Raw genomic sequence first — 20,855 nt, forward strand, 5'->3', positions numbered from 1 at the left:
TTCTTTCTTGACCACAAACAGAGGTGACCAATTCTCTTGCTTCTCTCCTCTGAGTCCCCGAAATCGAGCAGCCCCTTGATTTCTTTCCGGTAAAGTTTAACCTTTGCGCATTTTAGCTAATGTGCTTAAAACAGGGGAATTTATGCCAGTGCCTACAGAGTTACCACTGGAGAAGCTGGCTGGCTGCAGCAATGTTGCTGGGAGAGAGAGATGTCTATTCAGTCAGGAGGTCTCAGTTCCATACACGAGTTGCCGGAACAGGTGCGCTGACTGAGCGGGACTGGCCGATAGACACCCTTTCCTGTTAAACTGGATGACCTCCCCATTCCTTGTCTTCCACTTCTCACCCCACCTTCCTCACAATGTATCTGTTTCCCACAGAGACAAACTAAGGGCTCAGCTCTAGGGAGGCCTTTCGGCCATCGTGATTGTTACGAGGCAAGACAGAATCCAAGAAGGAATATTCTAATGCCTGGAGAGAAAAATCCATCACAAAGGAAGAGCAGTCTGGTAAGTCCAGCATGGGGAGAGAACCAGCATATCCCAGGCCTGCGGGCACCTGGGGAGAACTGCTGTGCATGAAAATAGATGGAGCTTTTCTCCAACTTGGCAATACTGAGGGATAAAACAGCGCTGGCCTTCCCCAGCTGAGCTCAGCACAGAGGGGAGGGCCGCTGTCTCCCTCTCTCCCCTAGCGTATTTATTATTGCAGTGGGACAACTGGCAGGGACTGGCATGCAACAATGGTGGTTGCTACCCGGAGTAAGTGACTAGTGATGGACTGACACATGGACATGTTCTTAAGTGGAACATTGGGAATTCCTGGAAATACTTTAAGGACAGGAGCACCAAAAAGGTCTGGACTTCCCACATGGGTTAGTGGAACGCTGGAACTCTCTGGATTTGAATATGACTCAAAGTATTAATGAGATTGTAACTGGATTCAGAGGCTTGGAATGCTAAACATTTATGTTAAAGGCATCGCTGTTTCAAGTTACACAGATTTTCTAAGTATTGTCTAACGAGTTTCTTGTTTTCTTTATTCTACTCAGTATTGCATTTGTATTTGAATAGCCCTTAATAATTCTCTACATTCAGACAAATGTATCTTGACAAACATCACAAAGAAGTAGGACTCATCATGTGACCCACTTCAACCTCTGGCTGCTCAGAAGAAAGTGAGTTCACATTAGACAGTCAGGAAAGGGGAGTTTCATTGCCAGCCCCGCACCCCTCTGAATGCCCCTCTGTAAGTCACCTCATTTCTCTGGCCCAGGTTCATCACTGTTCCACATGTGCAATAAAAAAGTAAGTGAATGAATGAGGTTATGTAAATGGAAAAGGGAGACAGTGAAAAATTTTAAGTTGCATATTTAAAAACAAACTGTTCATATCATATAAATATACTGTTCTTTATTCTCTTACCTTTACTTTTGAAGCCACCATTTATTCATTTATAAGTACATGCATACACATACCCATATTTAGCATCAAAATTTGCTACCAAGTGATTTGAAAGAGAATACATTTAAATGATACTTCTTTCTAATGTCACTTGTTATCACTACACAATTTTAAACAATTTCATATATGCTTGTATTTAGAAACAATATTCATGTATACCATCATATTCTCTTCAATGACTCATAAACAAAAATGCATATGTATATATATTCACATATACAAAAATATGTCTATATACACACATATATATGCACACATGTATATGAAATTTTTGTACAAAATTGTGAATTTCCAAACATAATCAGTGTTTTCAGTTATACTTAGTTATTTCCAACTTAATTTCACTGAGGTCAAAGGAGATGAGTTCTATATGGATCCTTTGGAATTTGTTGAGGTTATACTTAGAAGTATAGAATGAGATAAATTTTCATGAATATTCCATTTGGCTTTTTTCTTGAAAAAAGTGTATTTTATCATTAATGGGTATAAAGTTTTATACATCTCCATTAGAGCAATATTGTTAACTGGACTTTTCCAATCTTCTACAGCCTTATCTCTACCTTAATGAGAGAAATCTGTTGAAATTTTCTACCATGATAGTATTCTCCATGTAGATGTCTTAATTTTCTTTTATTGTTTGAGGCTAATTTTATTGAGTATATTTTTTATTTAGTTTAAGGCTATTATATCTTACTGGGGAGTTGAACCCTTAATCATGATAAAGCAACCAACACTTCCAAAATCGTTTGCTTGTTTTTGTCTTTGGGTCCTTTCTTTGCCTATATGGTTAATGTTTGGTACACATTTTTCATCATTTGCTTTAAATATTTTGGCATCCTTACATTTGGCATGTTTCCCTTGTAGACAAGGCATAGCTGAAGGTTTTTCTTTGCATATCACTCCCCTCATGCAGGCCACCTCACCACTCATTTGGGTCTTCCATACACTCTCCTTCTCTCTCCCCGCCGCCTAAAATACATCCTTACATTTTCCTTTTGTGAAGGTCTTTGGTCATCAACTTTGTCAGTTTTTGTTCACCTGAAAACGTTTTAACTTTACCCTTATTCTTGAAAGAATTTCACTGGGTTTATAATTCTAGGTTCATAACTATTTTCTCTCAACTCACTGAATATGTATTTTCCTTCACCTCTGGCTTCTGTAATTGTTGTAGAGAATGCAGTTGTCAGTCTTGTCAATGCCTTTAGGAACATGTCTGTTTGACTGTTTTTAATCACTTCTATTTCTTTGTTGTCCTGCAGTTTGTTTATGGTGAGACTATGAATGAATTTGTATTTACTTATGTTCTTGGGATTTTTTTTTTAATTTGGAAATTTGATGATTATTTCTTATAATATTGTGTATGTCCTATTATCTGCATTACCTTCCTTTGGAATGTTGTTTAAATGTGTGTTATATTTATTATATTTTAATGATTTTTAGTCTTTTTATCTGATTGTCTTTCTAGACTATATTCTAGAAATTTTATTCACATTTGTTTCTCAGCTCACAGATTCTCTCTTCAGCTTATTTAATTAGCTGTTTAATTTTCTATTCAGTGTTTTATTTTAATATTTACTGTTTTATGTCTAGAAGTTTTATCTGGCTCCTTCTCAAATCTGCTTATTCCATGATCATATTTTCAAGTTTTATTAAACATTGCTTTTGCAAGTTATGTGTCTGATATTTTTAACATCTGGATTAATTTTTGATTTTTTTAATCTGTTGACTGTTGCTCCTTCTGGTTCTCACCTATGTTTCTTTATTTCCTTTTACGTTTTGTGAGTTTTGGCTTTGAGCTGCTTGTTTTACTTTGAGACCTGGGTTGAAGTTAAATTCCTGTGGAGATTTGCTGTTGATTCTGCTGTTGCCTGTTACTACTCTAAATTCTCTCTGTGAGAAATTTTTGAATCACCCAGGTAGAATGAACTCAGATCTCAAATGCACTGCAAGGGCCAGTATGGGATTACAAAAATTCAAAAAAGGACTTTTTTCCCCCTCTACTTGGTCCTGGACCTGAGATAGGAAAATTTTCCCTGGTCTCCTTTGCATGGCACGGTTTATTTTTTGCCTAATTCTAATTCTCATGTTTACTGTGCATGTAGCCCATAGAGAGCGGTCCAAGCTCTGTGGAGTTCAATCTCTTTTTAGATTCCCTACCTTGGAGGCATCCTGAGTTTTACCTCTTCTCTCCCACACCTCATGCCACCATGGAAGCTCAGAATAACTAGAGATCAGTAATCATCCCTAAGACAAAAATTAGCTTTGGGGCTTGCTGCTCTGCCGAAGTTTCCTGGTTTTACTTATTTGGGGGCTTTGAGGATTTACTGATCTCCTAAAAGTTCAAAAATGCATTTAGAAGGTGTTTTATATATTTTAAAATTTTTTTCAGCAATTTAGTTTCTTCAGGCACAACCAGCACTTTGGAGGATGATTCTGTGTGACTAATCTGCCATATTATTGGAAGCAGGAATATCTGAACGTATTCATAAGGAAGTGACGTGCTGAATTTTGAGAGCTTTTCATAGAAGACAAATTTGATTTAGTAGTCTAGGCATATTATTAGATACCCATGGAAGCTATCAACATCACAAAAGTGTCAAAAACAGATGGGAGTCATTCTCTTCAAGCTGGAATAATTGGACAAAATATCTATAAGATGTGCTTAAAGGTTTTTTTTTCCTTTCTAATTTTAAATGGAGACAGCATTAGATAAAGTAAAATTGAGAATAAATTTATTGAAGGAAAAGACACAAACTAAAGATTGAAAAACAATACTTAAAGTTAAAGGAGTACAACTACTGTCTCCAAGAAACAATTTTGAGAGCCTCTTACTGAAAAATAGCCCCAGCAACAGTAACACATGATGATGAACTTGGCTCAAGAGTATTTTACTTTAGATTCTTAGCTAATAGCGATGGAGCCATGTACCAAGTGAAAACTACTCATGAAACTAAATACTTTTTGATCTGCTATCCCAAGATTGCCAGACTCCCAAATGATGAAGGAAACACTAACAGCGACAAGGTTTAAGGAAATCATTTTCTCAGGCAATCCTACTCTTAATCCACTCTTTGCACAGATGCAATACAATCAAGGAGCACCAGGGGCAAGTTATAGCAAGAGAGTTTAAAAGTTTTTTTCTTTTTTTTAATCTCATGACATTGCATCGGAAATGCAGACAACCTACCCTTTCAAAATCCGTGAGAATATTTTTCTTTCAGAACATCAGGAATGGGATATCTATCTAGAAAGAAAACTCTAAATGCACAGGATTTTCTTCTTCCCCACTTCCCCTTCCTCAACCAATCCCAAGGATTGACCTTCTGTAATATTTTTTCTGAATGATCAACATAGAAAGTAACTTCAGAGAAATGACATTGTGCCCTTTCAGGTAATTAATTTTGTGGGCAACAGGGTACCTCGCAGAGAAAGACTGTGAGCCTGTTGGACAAGAAAATGGCTTGGGAAGTTTCAGAGACAACACTTTAAAAGTAAGAGACTTCGAAAAACAATTTAAACAAGAAATGTAAGATTGTGGTCTTTCAGCTATTTGTTAAAATAAACAAAATGCTTGGGAGTCTTGAGCATCGACTACCTGAAGTCCACCAAAAGTTCTGTATCACTGCAATTGAACAGGGAAGAAGTTTCACATAAGCATAGCACACAGGTGTTTGGTTTATAGAGCACCAGGAAATTTCCCACATCCCCAAACAGCTTCCTATCCCCAGTATTCCCTATTGGAAGGTGTATTTTACTGTTAGCGATCTACTAAAGATGTGCAAGGCTTCTACAGCAATACTTGTAAATCCAAACACTCCTTGGAAGTAAACAATTCTTTTTACTCTATCAAAATGTGGAGTTCCCTCTATTGGCAAAGTAGGGAACAGCATCTGAACTTCAAAAAGGCAGACAGATTCACAGCAGGCAGTGAACACAGAACCGAAAAGGCCCTTAGGAATGTCTGGTTAACACGAGTCACAGAGCAAACAAAGAGAAGGAACGCGGTGATGCTATGGACTCAGAGGTGTACCTCAGAGATCAGGTGGGCCCACAATGGCACGAAGTGGTCTTAGCGGCACTGGCTGGTGCCTGGATTTGGAGAGTGGGGTGCCGATACAAATTCGCAGCCTTCAGGAGCATAAGGGCAGGACCCTGTGAAAAGAGCCAGGGTGTTAATCAGAGAATCAGATTAATGAAGACCAAGGCTGGATTGACACAGAAAGCAAAAGATTGGAAAGAGAATTTTAAATGAAGAAACAATAAGAAAAGAAAGCTGTAAAGAAGTCTTCTAGCCTGTGTTTTTTTGTAGGTTCGCAACCCTTTTATTCTCCAGAGCCCTCTACACGCCTAAAAATTATTGGAGATCTCAAAAGGCTTTTATTTATGTGGCTATATATATTGGTATTTGCCATAACAGAAATTAAAATTTAAGAAAAGTAAAACTTAACTCATTTTAAAAATAAATAATCTACCCAATTCAAGTTAACATAACTTATTTTTATGAGAAATGAGCATATTTTTGAAAGCAATAATATATAGTGAGAAGACTGACATTGATTTACATTTTGAAAGTCTCTTTAATGTCTAGCTTAACAGAATATACCCGGATTTGCATATCTGTGAATTCAGTCTGGTTATAGCATATTTTTATATTGAAGAACATGAAGAAACTCTGGTCACACAAAGGCCTCAATTTGGAAAAGGGAAGAACACTGTGATATTCTTTTCAGATAACTGTGCATACTCATCTTTGATACTGCACCAAAGCTCAAGAAGTGGTATTTCCTTAGAACTTAACTGCAGTGTAGAATCTGAAACCAGATAAATAATGTCACATTAAAATCCATTCATCTATCTTGTACTTAAAATAGATTTTTTACCAGTGTGATTTTGTAATATTACACATCGGTCATTTGGAAAATATTAATGCAATGAATAGTGTGGTCTTTCCCATATTGACACATTTCATTACACAATATTCCAAAATCACATGTGATAAGATCACCACTGATTTCATTAGAAAACTATTCTTATGGTCAGATGCTGTCAGGCCAATGGTGGCAGATTTTCATTTTCTAAAATTCTAAATTCTGCTTGAAAGTTCAAATTTTATCATTGACAACAGATGCCATCAGTTGTTTTCCTTGACATGACGACAGGCTCACTTGGTTGATTCTAGAGAAAACACTGCCAAACACCCAGTCCTGAAGAACCATAGGCTGGCCCTCAGTTGTTTCTCTCGGGTAAAAATGGTATTCCTAAGGATGTTAGCTCCTGGACAAGATGGAGTCACAGGAACTGGATTTACCCAGCGACCTGATTTTAAAAATGGGCAGAGTATATAAAACGAGAGTTTTCAAGACATTGGAACAGATCCCTGAGAGATGGAAACCAAATGATGTGCCTCAGTAATTGCTCTAGTTTACGACCTTAGAGAGTTTCCAGGTCATGGTGCAGGGAGGGGAAACCAAGAGTCTGTGAGATGAGCCAAGTTGAGGAGATGGAGCTAAGAGTTCAGGCAGAACGATGTGGCTCCAGTTAGTAGGACAGAGTACAGGAAAGGAGATAATTGAGCAGAGAAACTGGAGATCTGTAGAGAACTCAAGAATACTCCACTACTTAATGATCAGTGCATGTAGCAAAACCTACCTAAGGTCAGGGAAAGAATCACCCTGAGTGATAATTCACGTATGTGTCATTCTTGTATATGTCTTTTGGGGAGTATTAAATAAACATTTTTGTTGAGTAAATGCCTAGGGGTAAATAGATACTCTATGTAATGTTCATCTTTAGTAGATGTACCAATTTATACTCCTACCAATGGTTCCCATTTTTCTACATCCTCTTGAACACTTGTGTTGTCTATCATTTTTATTTTAGTCATTCTGTTGGGTGTATGTTATCTCATTCAGTTTTAATTTGCATTTCCCTGAATGGAATCAAGTTCCTTTTTATATGTTCACTGGCTTTATTCTTGTAACTGTTATTGTATAACTAATCATTAACATAACTTTGTAACAAGAACAATTTCTTCTTTTATTGACTGAGGACATTTTTCTCCTTAGAAATATCATATTCAGTTATCAAAGCTTACAGGAAATTTTCTGTGAGTTGTTTGACTACTTTGGGAAAAGTCCACTGGAAGCCTGAAATTTAGGAAAAACTATTTAGTAAGTAGTTTGAAAAATCTTCATTGATTGCACTAGCTGGAAATACATTACCAAGCTGAGCCAGTTGGCTCAAGCTTTAATTAGCCAGTGGGTGATGATCAGATCTCAAAAAGGGCTGAAGAGCAAAGTCTTCCCTTCATGAGCTTGCGGGAGAGGTTTGCTATTTTCAGTTTTGATGTTAGACCCACTTACCTCACCAAGCGAGACACTTGGATAAATGGGGTAGAGGATGCTATCACATGACACTGGTAAATTTTCTTTCAACAAAATTAGAATAAATTGATAGATCTCTGTCAACTTTAGAAATAACTTTGCTTTGTAAATAAAAATAAGACTATATTGAAGGGGGCATCTGGTGGTACAAAAATAGACCGCACATGGCCCAGGGAAAATTAGCTATCATGAAAGGGTTTGCTAATTATTTTTCCTTTGATGCTGTCATTCCTGAAATACCTCTACCACCTGAAGCCTTATGCTTAGCTTTTCTCAAATCACTTGATTTAAATGTTTAAAAAAATTGTAGTGGGTGTCTAAACATGCCAGCAGCATAATCTCAATTAACACAGAGTCTGTAAGTCACAGAAGCCCTGAAAAAGATGTTAATGGGTATAGTTAGACAATTTACCTCCTGCCTTAGGTAAAAGCAGGGCCTGTGAAACCTCCCAGATAAAACAAAATATCGCAGAGTAAATAGATCTGAAATAGCTCCTTGGCCCCGATGCTTCCGCCTCCTACATTTTGTACTATTCACTTTGATGAGACCCATAATTTTTCCTTGTGATTCTCATGCCACTCATTTTGAGAGAACATCACAATAACTCATGAGTTGGATGACAAAGGCGATGGTTTGAAAGGTGGAAAGGACTCTTTGTCTGGATTTTATCTCTTTAGTAAAAACACAATGGGACAAATCATCTGTTCAGTTTCGAATTTTAAGCCTATGTATCATCTCTGCGTTTCCATTTTTCTACTTGAGTAAATAAGATCAGCGGTGATTCAAGGAACAAGCATCTCAAGCACTGTTGGTGACAGGGAAGCCAGCTGATGGGTTAGCTGTAGATTCAGTTGCTTAAGCACCAACTTATTGTGGTTTTATAGCAAAAAAAGAAAAAAACCCAACAATATTTGTGTGTGTTAACTAAACAGTCTGCCTGCATTAAACATCTTTTCTTCCCAATGATTATTGAAGTTAAATATATTATTTCTATATTTCAGATTAGAAAACTGAGGTTTAAAAAGTTTACATCCCTTTCCTTTTGCCTCTTAAACACGCATTTGATGTCCGTTCTGCTTGTCCCTTGCTTCTACCCTGCCTTCCAAAGTAATTGTTTCCCAAATTCTATTGTCTTTTTTCCTCCTACAGTCTCTGTGGAAAATTTGACTTACATTATGGTTTCCTATAAGTTTGGGTAATGAGATAGAAAATACTAAATACATCATTACATGTAGAAGCCAATGACAGATGAAGGAATACTTCATTAAGGATCTTAAACATTTTGCTTGTATTTTTATAAAATTTTAAATTAAAAATGAAATGGAAAATAATCACAACACAGTATTTCATTAGTCAGTTCTGTGGAATCATCACTTCCTGTGCCTTTTGAGAGAAAAAAGTTATATCTTATATTCATTCATGTCCTGAGAAGTCAGAGCAATTGGCCTAGAGCAGGCACTCAGTAAGTTTTCAAAAAATAAAATAATACTAATATTTTATTAGTATAAGAATCCCTATAAGCTTCATGGACGTCTTTAAAAATTCCTAATAGATATGAATATAAACTCTGCTTACTACTAACAAGAGTGTATATTTATATATTATGCTTCTGTTTTTCTTCTTCAGTCTAATCCTTAATATATATAGTCTGCATATCATTCCTCTGAGCCATTTTTGGCCATCAAGAGATATGCATAAAGTCATAGTGACATGCTTGTATTCTTGGAATTTTGGACACTTTCAGATGAACATTATGATGATTTCGAGGTTTATTAAAGAGATCTAATTTGTCATGGTAAGACGTGTTTGAAGTTCCTTGTCTTCCATGAAAATACAAGTTTCGTATTTATCCTTGATTCCTGGTGATGAACCAACAACATTTTAAAATATTTTTATACCCATGAAATATAATAAGATCTGTGTTTGAGAAAAACACTGAAAACAGTATGTAAGGGAAAGACAAAATGAAGAGAAGGAAAAGGAGAGGTAGGGCATCAATTAACAAACTTCTTTAGTAATCAGGTGAGAGATTGACTCCCAAATAAGACGGCAAGGATGAAGAGAAAAGGGCATATGGGAAAGACATTAAAAATACAGAATTAGAAGAACTTGATACCTAGTTGGACTTGCAGAGTTGGGGAGTAGGAGAAGTTTAAAATGTATTGATCAGGAGGATAAATAGAAGGCCTTACACCAAGTTTCCCAGGTGTGTACCTGGATGAAGAATCATTAGGAGAACTGCAAGCCTGCTGGTTTCTTTCCTTCCTTTTCTCCTTCCTTTCTAACATATTTACTGAGTGCCTTTTTCATTCCAGCCATTTTTCTAAGCTTTGGGACTACACAGTGGACAGAACTTCAGTTCTTGCTCTCATGGCACTGTATTAAGGAGACCGAGGATGAATAAACAAGTCAATACAGAGTGTGTAATGTGCTATGGAGAAGACACATAGCAGGATAAGCTCTTCCACTTTGATTTGGGATGGAGTAACTGGTATCAAACCAATTCTCCCATCATGAATACATGTTCATGTTAAAGGGGAATTGAAAAAAAAAAACATAAAAAAGACAAAACTATTTGAAGACATCAGAAAATATTCAAGGTAACTCTGACTTCATAAATAAGATTCCAGAGGGAAGAGATAACACACTGATGTGATCCTGCCATACTGTGCACAATTTCCACTTCGAGGCATCCTTTTGAGGCATTTACTGACTCCAAAGTTAAGCACATGTGGGGCAGTTTTCTAAGATGCCACGCTGAAGCAGTGATAAGGGGCTACAAAGCTAAGAGGAGATTTTTGTACTATCAAAAAAAAAGTGAATCTGTCAAGGAAGTTAGACTGATAAAGGATTAGGCCATTAGGATAGGAGTAATTGGTTGAGTTAGTGAATTGTGTGTGGTAGTGTTATGTTCCAGTTTTTCTTTTCTTTCTGACTATTTTTTGGTGTTTTTTACATACCCCAATTTTTCATTCTGATTTTCTCTTTTTTTTTTCATTTTTTTCATTTTTTTTCATTTTTTTCATTTTTTCATTTTTTTTTTAAATAAGACTTTATTCTTCTAGTGCAGCTTCAGGTTCACAGAAGAATTAAGCAGAAAATACAGAGTTTGCATACAGCCCTCCCCACCCACACATATATACTCCTCTACCCTCAACATCCTTCATCACTGTGGCATATTTGGTACAATCAATGAACCAACATGGGCACATTATTATCAACCAAAGTCCATAGTATACGTTAGGGTTCACTCTTGATGTTGAACATTCTATGGGTTTTGACAAATGCATAATGACATGTAGCCACCACTATAGTATCATACAGATTAATTTCATTGCTCTAAAAATCTCTTGTGCTCCATCTATTCCTCCCTCCCTCCCTCCCTCCCTCTCCCCAAACCCCTAGAAACCATGATCTTTTTATTGTTTCTGTAGCTGTGCCTTTTCCAGAATGTCTTTTGGTTGGGATTGTACAGTTTGTAGCCTTTTCAGACTGGCTTCTTTCATTTAGTAATATGTCTTTTAAGTTTCTTCCATGTCTTTCATGGCTTCATAGATCTTTTTCTTTACTGCACATATATTTTTTAATTTACATATATGTACTGTTCATTGTTTCTAAGAATTTTTATAGCTTTAGCTTTTTAAACTTACATAGTTATCAAAGGAATAAAGCCAACCACAAAATAAGAATTAATTAAAAAAGATACACACACCCTGTTATTAACAGCAACATTATTTATAATTGCCAAGATATGGAAGCATCCTTAGTGCACATCAATAGTTGAATAGATAATGAAGATGCAGCATATATATAATGGAATACAACTCACCCATAAAAAAGAACAGTATTTTGCCATTTGCGGCCCTTCAGTCATTCTTTTTTTCTTCACTTCAAAAACCAGAATTTTGTAGCTGACAGAGACATTTCCATTACATCAAAATCAACAAAATACCTAGAAATAAACTTAACCAAGGAGGTTACCTATACTCCAAAAACTGAAATGACACAAAGAAATGGAAAGATTTCTCGTGTCCTTGTATTGGAAGAATCAACACTATCAAAATGGCCACACTACCCAAAGCAATCCACAGATCCAATGCAAATCATTCTGATTTTCTCTTTTATTTTTAAAAGTTACTTTGTATAGATGCTGGGAATTTTATGTGTTAATTTGTTTATTATTAGCTGCATCGGATTTCCCTGCATAAGAAATAAAAGGTCATTCTACAGACTGAGAAAGATGGGTTTGAACTGAAGCAATGTACTTAAGTGGTTTCTTAATTCAAGAGAGCTATTGGATGTAAAGTGCAAATTCTTTAATAAAGGGTGCCTTTTGGGAAGAGTCTTTCTTCCTCTGATTCTTTGATAATATTGTGTTTCTGAAAGCCATTAACTTTATTTAAAAAACAAAAAAATTAAATGTTTCCTTCTTCCTCTTTGCCACCAAGCCTCGAGGAAGTGTTGTCTCAACCAAACTGTCATTCTTTTTCCCCAGAAGCAGTTCCTTCCAAAGAGTGCTCTGCTGCTCCTGGCACTTTCTAAAAAGCCCCTTTTCTCACCTATTGTCAGTGCTCTCATCTACCAGACTTCAGATCTTTTCTCAGAATTCATCCATTCAAGACACAACCCTGCTTTTCTGGGGCTCAATCATCATCACTATCATCTCTGTGTTACTATGACTAGGATTCTGTGCCTTCTTCTGCAAAATCCTTGTCTGACCCTCTGCCCTAGACAGATGTTTACTTACATTTAGATGATGTTTACTTACATGTAAACCACAATGTTCAAAAATTCCTGCCTCCCTGCTCTTGTCATAGGTTGTGGGTGACTCCATTTGTTCTTTTAGCTCATACAAATGTTTTTGGGAGAAGCACATGTAGGAGAATTTGAAGTTAGGTGGCCACAATTAGCCTAAGGAAACCAGAGCTCTGTTTTTCTTTAAGTGCTGATGTTTGAAGTTCAGAAGACTGGAAACTCACCTAGAAAATCCTCAAATTACATAAATCATTATTTTGGCATTCATGTTTTACATTATACTTCTATATTTTGCTAAAAAAGTTCTGTCTGAGGTTGAAATTGAATATTTTTTTCCCAGCAGTCTTTCATACCTAGATTTGGTTCCTTACCACCAGTTAATTTGGCAGTAATTTTCATAGTTCACTTTTGATAATCATCTTTATTTGAGGACAAGTGAATTCACTGCTTTAAAAAAAAAAATCTAATCTCAGATATCAGACAGATGGAGAAGGGTTTTAGAGGAGAAATTTCACTCCACTTACCTTCTGTGTATTGTTAAGTTTTGCCTTGTATGCTATCAATGATTTATTTTTAACTTGCAGTTTCCTTACCGAGAGCTGTTGGTACAAATGTCATTTCTGACCTTTGGAGATTATTATTTTTTGTTTTGTTTTGTTTTCCCTCAATATCTTTTTAACTTGTGTGGAAGAATTCTACTAGTCACACAGGGGCATTTGACTCAGTTTAGCCATCAAAATATCACAGTAAGATTACTTAAAAAATAAATCTTCTGCATAACTCTTTTATAGAAAAGGTTAAAAACATTTTTATATTTTACAAAAAAATCATCAATAATTTCTATAGGAGACAGCCGTTTATTCCACAGTGATATACATATATGGCTCCTTATATTAAAATCTTAAATTTTTTTCCATCTTAAAGATAATTAAGAGGGATGAATAATTCTAAGTTCTGCAAATGTTTAATAAAATAAATGTTTTATAAAATATGGGATATTTAATCTCATGATTTTATTTTTTCCAAGTTTATAATGATAAAGTTTATTCATTATTTCAGACTATTGTAATATTCTCTATCTTTTGAAAAGTATATTAAGCAACTACTGCCAGACCTTGTTGTAGGTGCATGGAGTATAGGAGCAAATAATGCAGAGGAGACCCTAGTTCTCAAGAGGGAAACGGAGATTAGATAAACAAGTAAGCGGATTGACAGACAGATAAACTAAAGCACATCAGACAATGGTGAATGTTTTGTTTAAGGATTAAACAGACCCACAGACATAGTAAACAAACTAATTGTTACCAATGGGGGTGGGGGGAAAGGAGTGGGAAAGGATAAACTGGGAGTACAAGATTTGCAAATATTACCTACTATATATAAAATAAACAACAAGTTTCTTCTGTATAGGACAGGAAACTATATTTAATATCTTGTAGTAACCTATAACAAAAAAGAATATGAAAACAAATATATATATGTATATGTATGACTAAAACATTATGCTGTACACCAGAAATTGACACGTAAACTGATTATACTTCAATTAAAAAATACAAACATATTATGACCCCCCCACCAAAAAAAAAAAAAAAAGAATTAAAGTAAGATGTAATGTGAGAACTCATGGCTAGTTTAAATTGGATGGGTTAGGTGAAGAACATTCTGGGGATAGGAAACAGTTTAAATAAATAATTTGAGAATCCAATCTAAAATTCTTCATGGACTGAATCATTTGTCAATGGAAAACTGAGTTGGTTCTTTCAATTCTTTTGATTACGAGCTCTCCTATACTGAGTAGAAATCTGAGAATGCAGTTTCCAGAAACCCCAGTCCGCTTGAAAGAAACACTTCCCTAAGGATAACTTTTCAGCACTAGACGCTGGGAAACTTTAGTTTGATGAGAAGTGCTAGGGTAAGGAAAATCTGGTGTCTGCCTTTGCAGCCTTCCAGACGGTTCCTGGAGGCTCTTAATATGCAATGAAGGTATCTGTTTGCATGCAGATATTAAGGTCTTCTAAAGTACCTTGTCTTCTTCTCCATGAAGCAACGTGTAAAATTATCTGCCACAGAAAGGAAAGAAAAACCCTCTTCCTCAAATAAAGCCCAAATATACATGATTAAATCTGTGTGTGAGAGTGTGTATACGTTACAAATTCTAATCAAGAAGAATTATAGAATTCTGTGTGATAACAGATAATTGTATCCTTGCCATTAGCTGTTCCCTTTGCCTGTACACTGTTCCTAGAAGTCTACGCAGCTAACGCCTTTCCCTTCTTCAGAATTTGTTACTCTACTTAAAATTGTTACCTGTCCTCCCCCTTAAAACTCCATGTGGTTGATTCCCTATTCCTTATCTCTTATTCATTGGTCTTATGAAAGCAATATTATATAAGCTATGGAAGAGCATGCAAAGGTGTGGACATGATGCTGGCTACCAAAGGTTGTCAGAGTTAGCACAAGATGAAATTTCGTTTGAAGGGCGCGGTGGCAGGAACTCTTCCGTGCTCTGTCGAAGAAAATTTCTTAGAACTCCGTGAATGACTATACTAAGCAAAAGTTCCCCTAAGTATAAAGGAAAAAGTTGCTTCTCTTTCCTAAGCTTGATATTATTCAGAAAGAAATGTATAGTTGTGCACTTAAACTGAAGAAGAAAAAGAATTCTTTTTGATCATTAAGGTCATCCTTTGAGTGCATTTTGAAGATGATTCAGGAACTTCTGGAAGATGTAAACAGATATTGAATAAAATACAGTCTCTTTGAAGCCAATTAAGAAAATGGGGGACAGCAAGGAAATACAAATGTGCATTAAAAATAGAAATGTCACATGTAAAATATTCAAAAGATTTTGTAAAAGATTAAATTCCATTTCAATTTTGTCCCACCTAGTTTTTACAATTCGATGCTTAAGAAAACTTCATAGTGAGAGAACTTGTTCTTCAAACCTTTATGTATATTAGCAAAAAAAAAAAAAAAAAAAAAAAACTGAGAAAAATCTGTATATACCTGTATGTATATTTTCCTTTTTTGTGATTTCAGGATGCATAGTTGTGTTCCTTTTTGCATTTTTTCTATATATTCAGCTCTTCACTCTACTATTGCATCTCTCAAAATGAAATTAATCCACTTAAATATTTAGAATAGTGTGTGCTACAGTGTTCATTGTAGAAATCAAGACATTTCAACATGAATCTGATTTTGAGAGATTGTACTGCTAAGGGAGAGAACTGTCTATAAACCCACTAGCTCATAGTATGGAGTATATATGAAACAGGAAGAGTGTGAAGGCTCCGTTATTGTAATGGAAAGAACAGTGAAAAAAGGAAGGAAAAACAATGGCTCCAACTTCGTCCTACCTTGGCCTTCTGTGAACTTCAGCCAATAGTGAATTGACTCTTTCCTGAAAGGGTGAGGGCTGCTGCTCGATGCCTAGAATGTCGACCATTCACGAATCCAGTGGAAACTCCTGGAGGCGGCATATAGTAAATATTGCTACATTCTTTACAGAGGTCATTCACAATTATTTTTTCGTTCTATTATATTTTTAAAAATTTTCAAATTCCTAGATAGGTTTTTACATATAGAATTTTAAATGTCTAACTTAGTCAATTTTGGTTGAATAGAAAGCATTCATCTCAGGAGCCTTATGCAATCAATGGCATCTGAGTCTTGGTGGAGAAAGTACTTAATAACAATGCCCAGATGAATTACAGTCTATTTAAGTGGAAAGACATACTTCTGAGCTGGACAGACATAAGACAACAGGAGGCAAATACACAGTGCTGCCTTCCAGCTTGCCGCTGTGTGTCTTCAATAAGGAGCAAATGCCTCAGAAGAATCAAACAATCCTCTGAAATCTGGCCTTCATAACAAAGAAAGTATAAATGACAACAAATGCCAGGCATGATTGATATGGTTTCTTATTCTTTTCTGTATCAGTCGCAAAGATCTGGCTTATTTTTAGGAATGGGTTGGTTTAGATAAAGAAAGAATAACTATTTGGCAGACTATCTCAAGAATTTTTTAAATGCTCATTCTCACTGCCTAGTAATTTTACTTCCGTAAAATAATACAAAATTCAGGCAATGATTTCTACAGAAAGATATTAATTGAAATTTTAAGTATGAGAAAACACAAACTTGACTACATATTATACGGTACTATACATAGCTATATAGAGATTACATGCATAGATAGATGTACGTAAAGACAGCAGATCTACATGTATCTGGAGCTATAGCTAGTAGAGGGACCACACACAATCACTATACTTCTAGACGAACGTATACTGTGAATTATTATTCATACTATGATGTAGACTGTGCAATTATTTATGTTTCAACACTTCTCTTACCCTTGTTTATTTCTCTGTAATAATCTAATCTTTCTGAAGAGATCCTACCATGCTAGGCATTAGGGTATAAATAACTTAAATTTAACCATTTCCAATTACTACTATTTCTTTTTCTCCCAGTTTAAGTAATTTCCTTCAGTTTAAAACAGGGTCTTTCAGACAAATATGTAGTCAACACAAAGCTTCCTTCACCATCAGGTTATTTCTCTATTCTGTTTCTTCCTGCTTAAGATGGTATTTGGAATTAAGGGAAAGTTTATTGTCCCAGAGAGTTGGGGCAGGGGGCAGGGTTTTTGCTGGTTTTAGTGGCGGGGCAGCTGGTGGCTGGTTGGTACTCAGCAAAGTGTGGTTGGGCCATCCCTGTTAGGCGCTTCCTGCTGGAGGCTGCCCTGGTGCCCCGGGGGCAGAGTAGCCTGTGCGGTGCGCAGTTTAGGCAGGGCTCTGTGGGGGCACAGCAGATTTACTTACCTTCCCACTCGTGTCACAGACACCTGGTTTCAGTTAGTCTCCAGCCCAGTAACGTATTCAGTAGAATTTAGCTATGGGATGATTTCTCCCATGTAATACTGATCCCCAAATCTTTCTGGAAATTTCCCCAGCCATCTATTCTGGTCTTTCTCAATGCCCTTGGGAGGCTGGAAGAACATATAGAACTTCTGAGCTTTTCTTACCAAACAGTGAATAGAAGGTGTTTGGGGATTGCTGCAGACTCAGCAATCCGCATCCTCTCCTCTGCTACTGCTGGGCTGTCTGCTGCCACCCTCATACTGGTGAGGTCATCATGACTGGCCGTCTCCACCCAAAGTTCTAAACTGGAAGTGGGTGGAAACGCTTCTGCTTCTCTTCTCTTCTCTCCAGAACTGTTCATATGAGAAGCTCAGGACCCAAATGTCGGGATATTTGCTTCCCCTATTTCTGCCTTTCTTTTCCTTTCTACAATCCACGGTGTCCAGAAGGGGCAGGATTCCTCCTTCCATGTGTTAGGATTCATCTCCTTTACTATTCTGTATCTTCTCCACCCCTGATTTTACTAAACTAGATGGTCAAGACTACCAAACCTGTGTAGAAAATCTTATTCTATCTCGTCAAAACCTTCATGTAACAATTGTTATGTTAGGAGGTAAAAGAAACAAATAAACAAAATGCCAAATTTGATCATCAAAGCTGAGAAATTACTTTTTCTTCTAGATGGATTATATTCTCTCCCAGAGCAATAAAAACAGTAACATTTTGGAGAAGATCAGAGAGGCTTAAATGGTTAAGAAATGGTTATTATCTGTTGAAAATCACTGAGAGATATGGAGAAAGTAAAGAGGTTTTAAAAAGAAATGTGAGCAAGGACAAAAAGAAAAGTGATGAAGATCTGGAAGTACAGCAGAGCGAGGGAAGAGACCACACATTTCATTATACATTTCACTTTTCTTTCAGCTTAGTCAAATGAGCTCTAACTAATAGTAACGACTAGCCGACCATAATTTATTATGTGTGAAAATATGTGGCAATTAGTCATTCATATAAAATATAAGCAGAGCTAAACATTTCAGGATAAAAGTGAGTTTGTCTTTGGGTGAAGTGCTTAGGACAAAAACTTTGGTGATTAAGCGTTAAAACTACAGCACTCTCATGGGTTCTATCTTGTTCACCATTGGTGACCATGTAATTCCAGTTTGCAGAGGGAACTGGGGAGGCAGTTTGGTTGGAAAGGGAAAGGGAAGTAGGAGAAAAGTAACAAAATTGTTTTCTTAGTATGGTGCATAGAAGCCTGAGAATTTCACATGTCAGAGAATGGTGGTGACAGAGTTGGTGATGGTGGCTGAAGACATTCTGACCCCTTCCTAGATTTCACCAATTTTCCTGATGGCCAGTAGCTTCCTGAGGACAGCGAACTGGCCCAGATATAAGTGACTTGGAATACAATGCAATTTGAGTAACATTTTTGGGGTTTCCACTGACATAAAGATAGCCAATTTTTCAGATCTTCTGCACAAAAGACGAGATACATGATGTATCTATATGTCATATCTACAAGGAGAAAAAAAAAGAAGAGAATTAGAAAATATTTTTGAAAGTTCCAATTGTGAAAAATACAAAACTAGTACTTTCAGGCATTGTAAATGATTTCTAATCATATATGCATAAATTCTGTTTAATCTACTGTATATTTATATATATATTCTATTTTATCTACTATTTTTGAACAGGTGAGTTAAAATCTATACTTTTGTGGATTTTTTAAATCTTTACAATTCTATCAGTTTCAATTTATATATTTTGAAGATGTGGTTGAGTGGTTTTTAAAAAAATCATAGTGTAGCATCCCCTTTTGTTTCTTTTAGTGTATTTTTTCCTTAAACTACTATTATCTGATAGTCATGTTATTCTGTTTAGTGTTTTCCAGCTGTATCTTTTACACTTATCTTGTTTTAAATCTGTCTTTTTGCTGTAGATGTACTTCTCATAGACGGAACATAACTCTTTTATTTTTAATCCAAAACGATATTATCTACATTTAAAACTTAATCTATCTATCTTTATTGTTATCACTGGCATATTTGAGCTTATTTATGTCATCTTAGTTTTTGGTTTACTCTTTTCTTTACTCTCGTGTTTTTTCTTTACTCTATCGAAACGTGAAAGTTTTTACAAATTCTCTTTAAAGATTATCCTTGAATTTTTATAAACATCTTTGTAATTGCCCCCTAAATCTCTCATAGAAATTTAAATTGCCCTGCCATGCTCTTTTCCCCTGGCGTGCTTAAAAGATTATACATTGTCAACTGACTATAACTCAAATAATAAAATAAAGTTATACATGTGCGTAAGCACAATGGTAGAAAACTCCCTCATCACTTCCCCAAAACTGTGTAAAAGCATGGAAAAATGTTTGTTGTTCAATGCTAAACAAGTAGCAATACCCAAAAGTTGTGCCTCACAGGTGAAATTATGTAATACGATGTTCTCACAAAGTATCAAGCTTCTTACTTGGTCTTTCATTGTCCATCTCCAGCCTGTTATATACTGCATTTTATTCTTCTTGATGAAACAGTGGATGAAAACTTGCAAAACAGACTGAGTGAAATAAGCCAGAGTGTTACCAAAGCATCAGTTCTCACAAAGGTTTGCTTAGGTAAGATACAGACAGTTAAATGGTGTAATTATTATCGTAAATTTAATACTCCATTGTCCTCCTGCCAATGTAATGATTGTTGGAATAATTAGAAGTTTCCTAAGTGGATGTTCACTGCCAAGGTAAGGAGCTTAGATTCATGATCAGCTTTTAAATTTTAACTACCTCATTTCTTTGAACAAGTGTTTCTTACCTGTTTGTATAAAAAGAACTTATGAAAGGTATACAAAAAGCAATGAAGAGGATGAAGTTACACCATACATAATTATATGCATGCAAGAGCCTCCGAAATTACTGATGCAGCAAGGATAAAACATAATTTTAAAAGTTCTTGTAGGAACATATGGTTAACAGTTTGCAGAAATTGCAGAACATCATAAGCATATGGGTTTATCCCATATGATCTGAAGCAATTTTAGGGGCAGAGAATATCATATCAAAGAGTATGCTCTTTTAAGTGTCAAAATAGAGCAATGTTAAATATTTTTGGCCTGAATTCCATGGTGGTGGTGGTATGTGTGTGTGTGAGTATGTTAAAGAGAAAGAGACTGTAAAAATAACTGATGACTTAATTAAAATATATTCCTTATAAATATTTAATTGGACTCTGAGGAAGTGATCATGTCAAACTCATTGGCAGTTAAAGGACCACGGTTTAGATTTCAGTGTCCTTAACATTTCTCCATTGAAAGAGGCCAGTAATGCAGAGCAAGAATGATGACTCATTAAAACATATTTTGAATTTTTATTTAGATATTTCTTTAACATCTT

General features: G+C 35.8%; 1 long non-coding RNA gene across 1 annotated transcript in view; it reads left to right on the forward strand.

Moving 5' to 3' along the window:
* The first annotated feature begins 235 nt into the window (after window positions 1–235).
* LOC135321575 (uncharacterized) overlaps window positions 236–20,855 on the forward strand; it is a 47,784-nt gene continuing 27,164 nt past the window's right edge. The window contains exons 1-3 of the long non-coding RNA XR_010381440.1: window positions 236–261; window positions 382–510; window positions 19,965–20,084. This is a non-coding gene — a long non-coding RNA (uncharacterized LOC135321575). The remainder of the gene's footprint in view (window positions 262–381; window positions 511–19,964; window positions 20,085–20,855) is intronic.

Source organism: Camelus dromedarius, chromosome 6, assembly GCF_036321535.1.
Source record: "Camelus dromedarius isolate mCamDro1 chromosome 6, mCamDro1.pat, whole genome shotgun sequence".
Lineage (NCBI taxonomy): Eukaryota > Metazoa > Chordata > Mammalia > Artiodactyla > Camelidae > Camelus > Camelus dromedarius.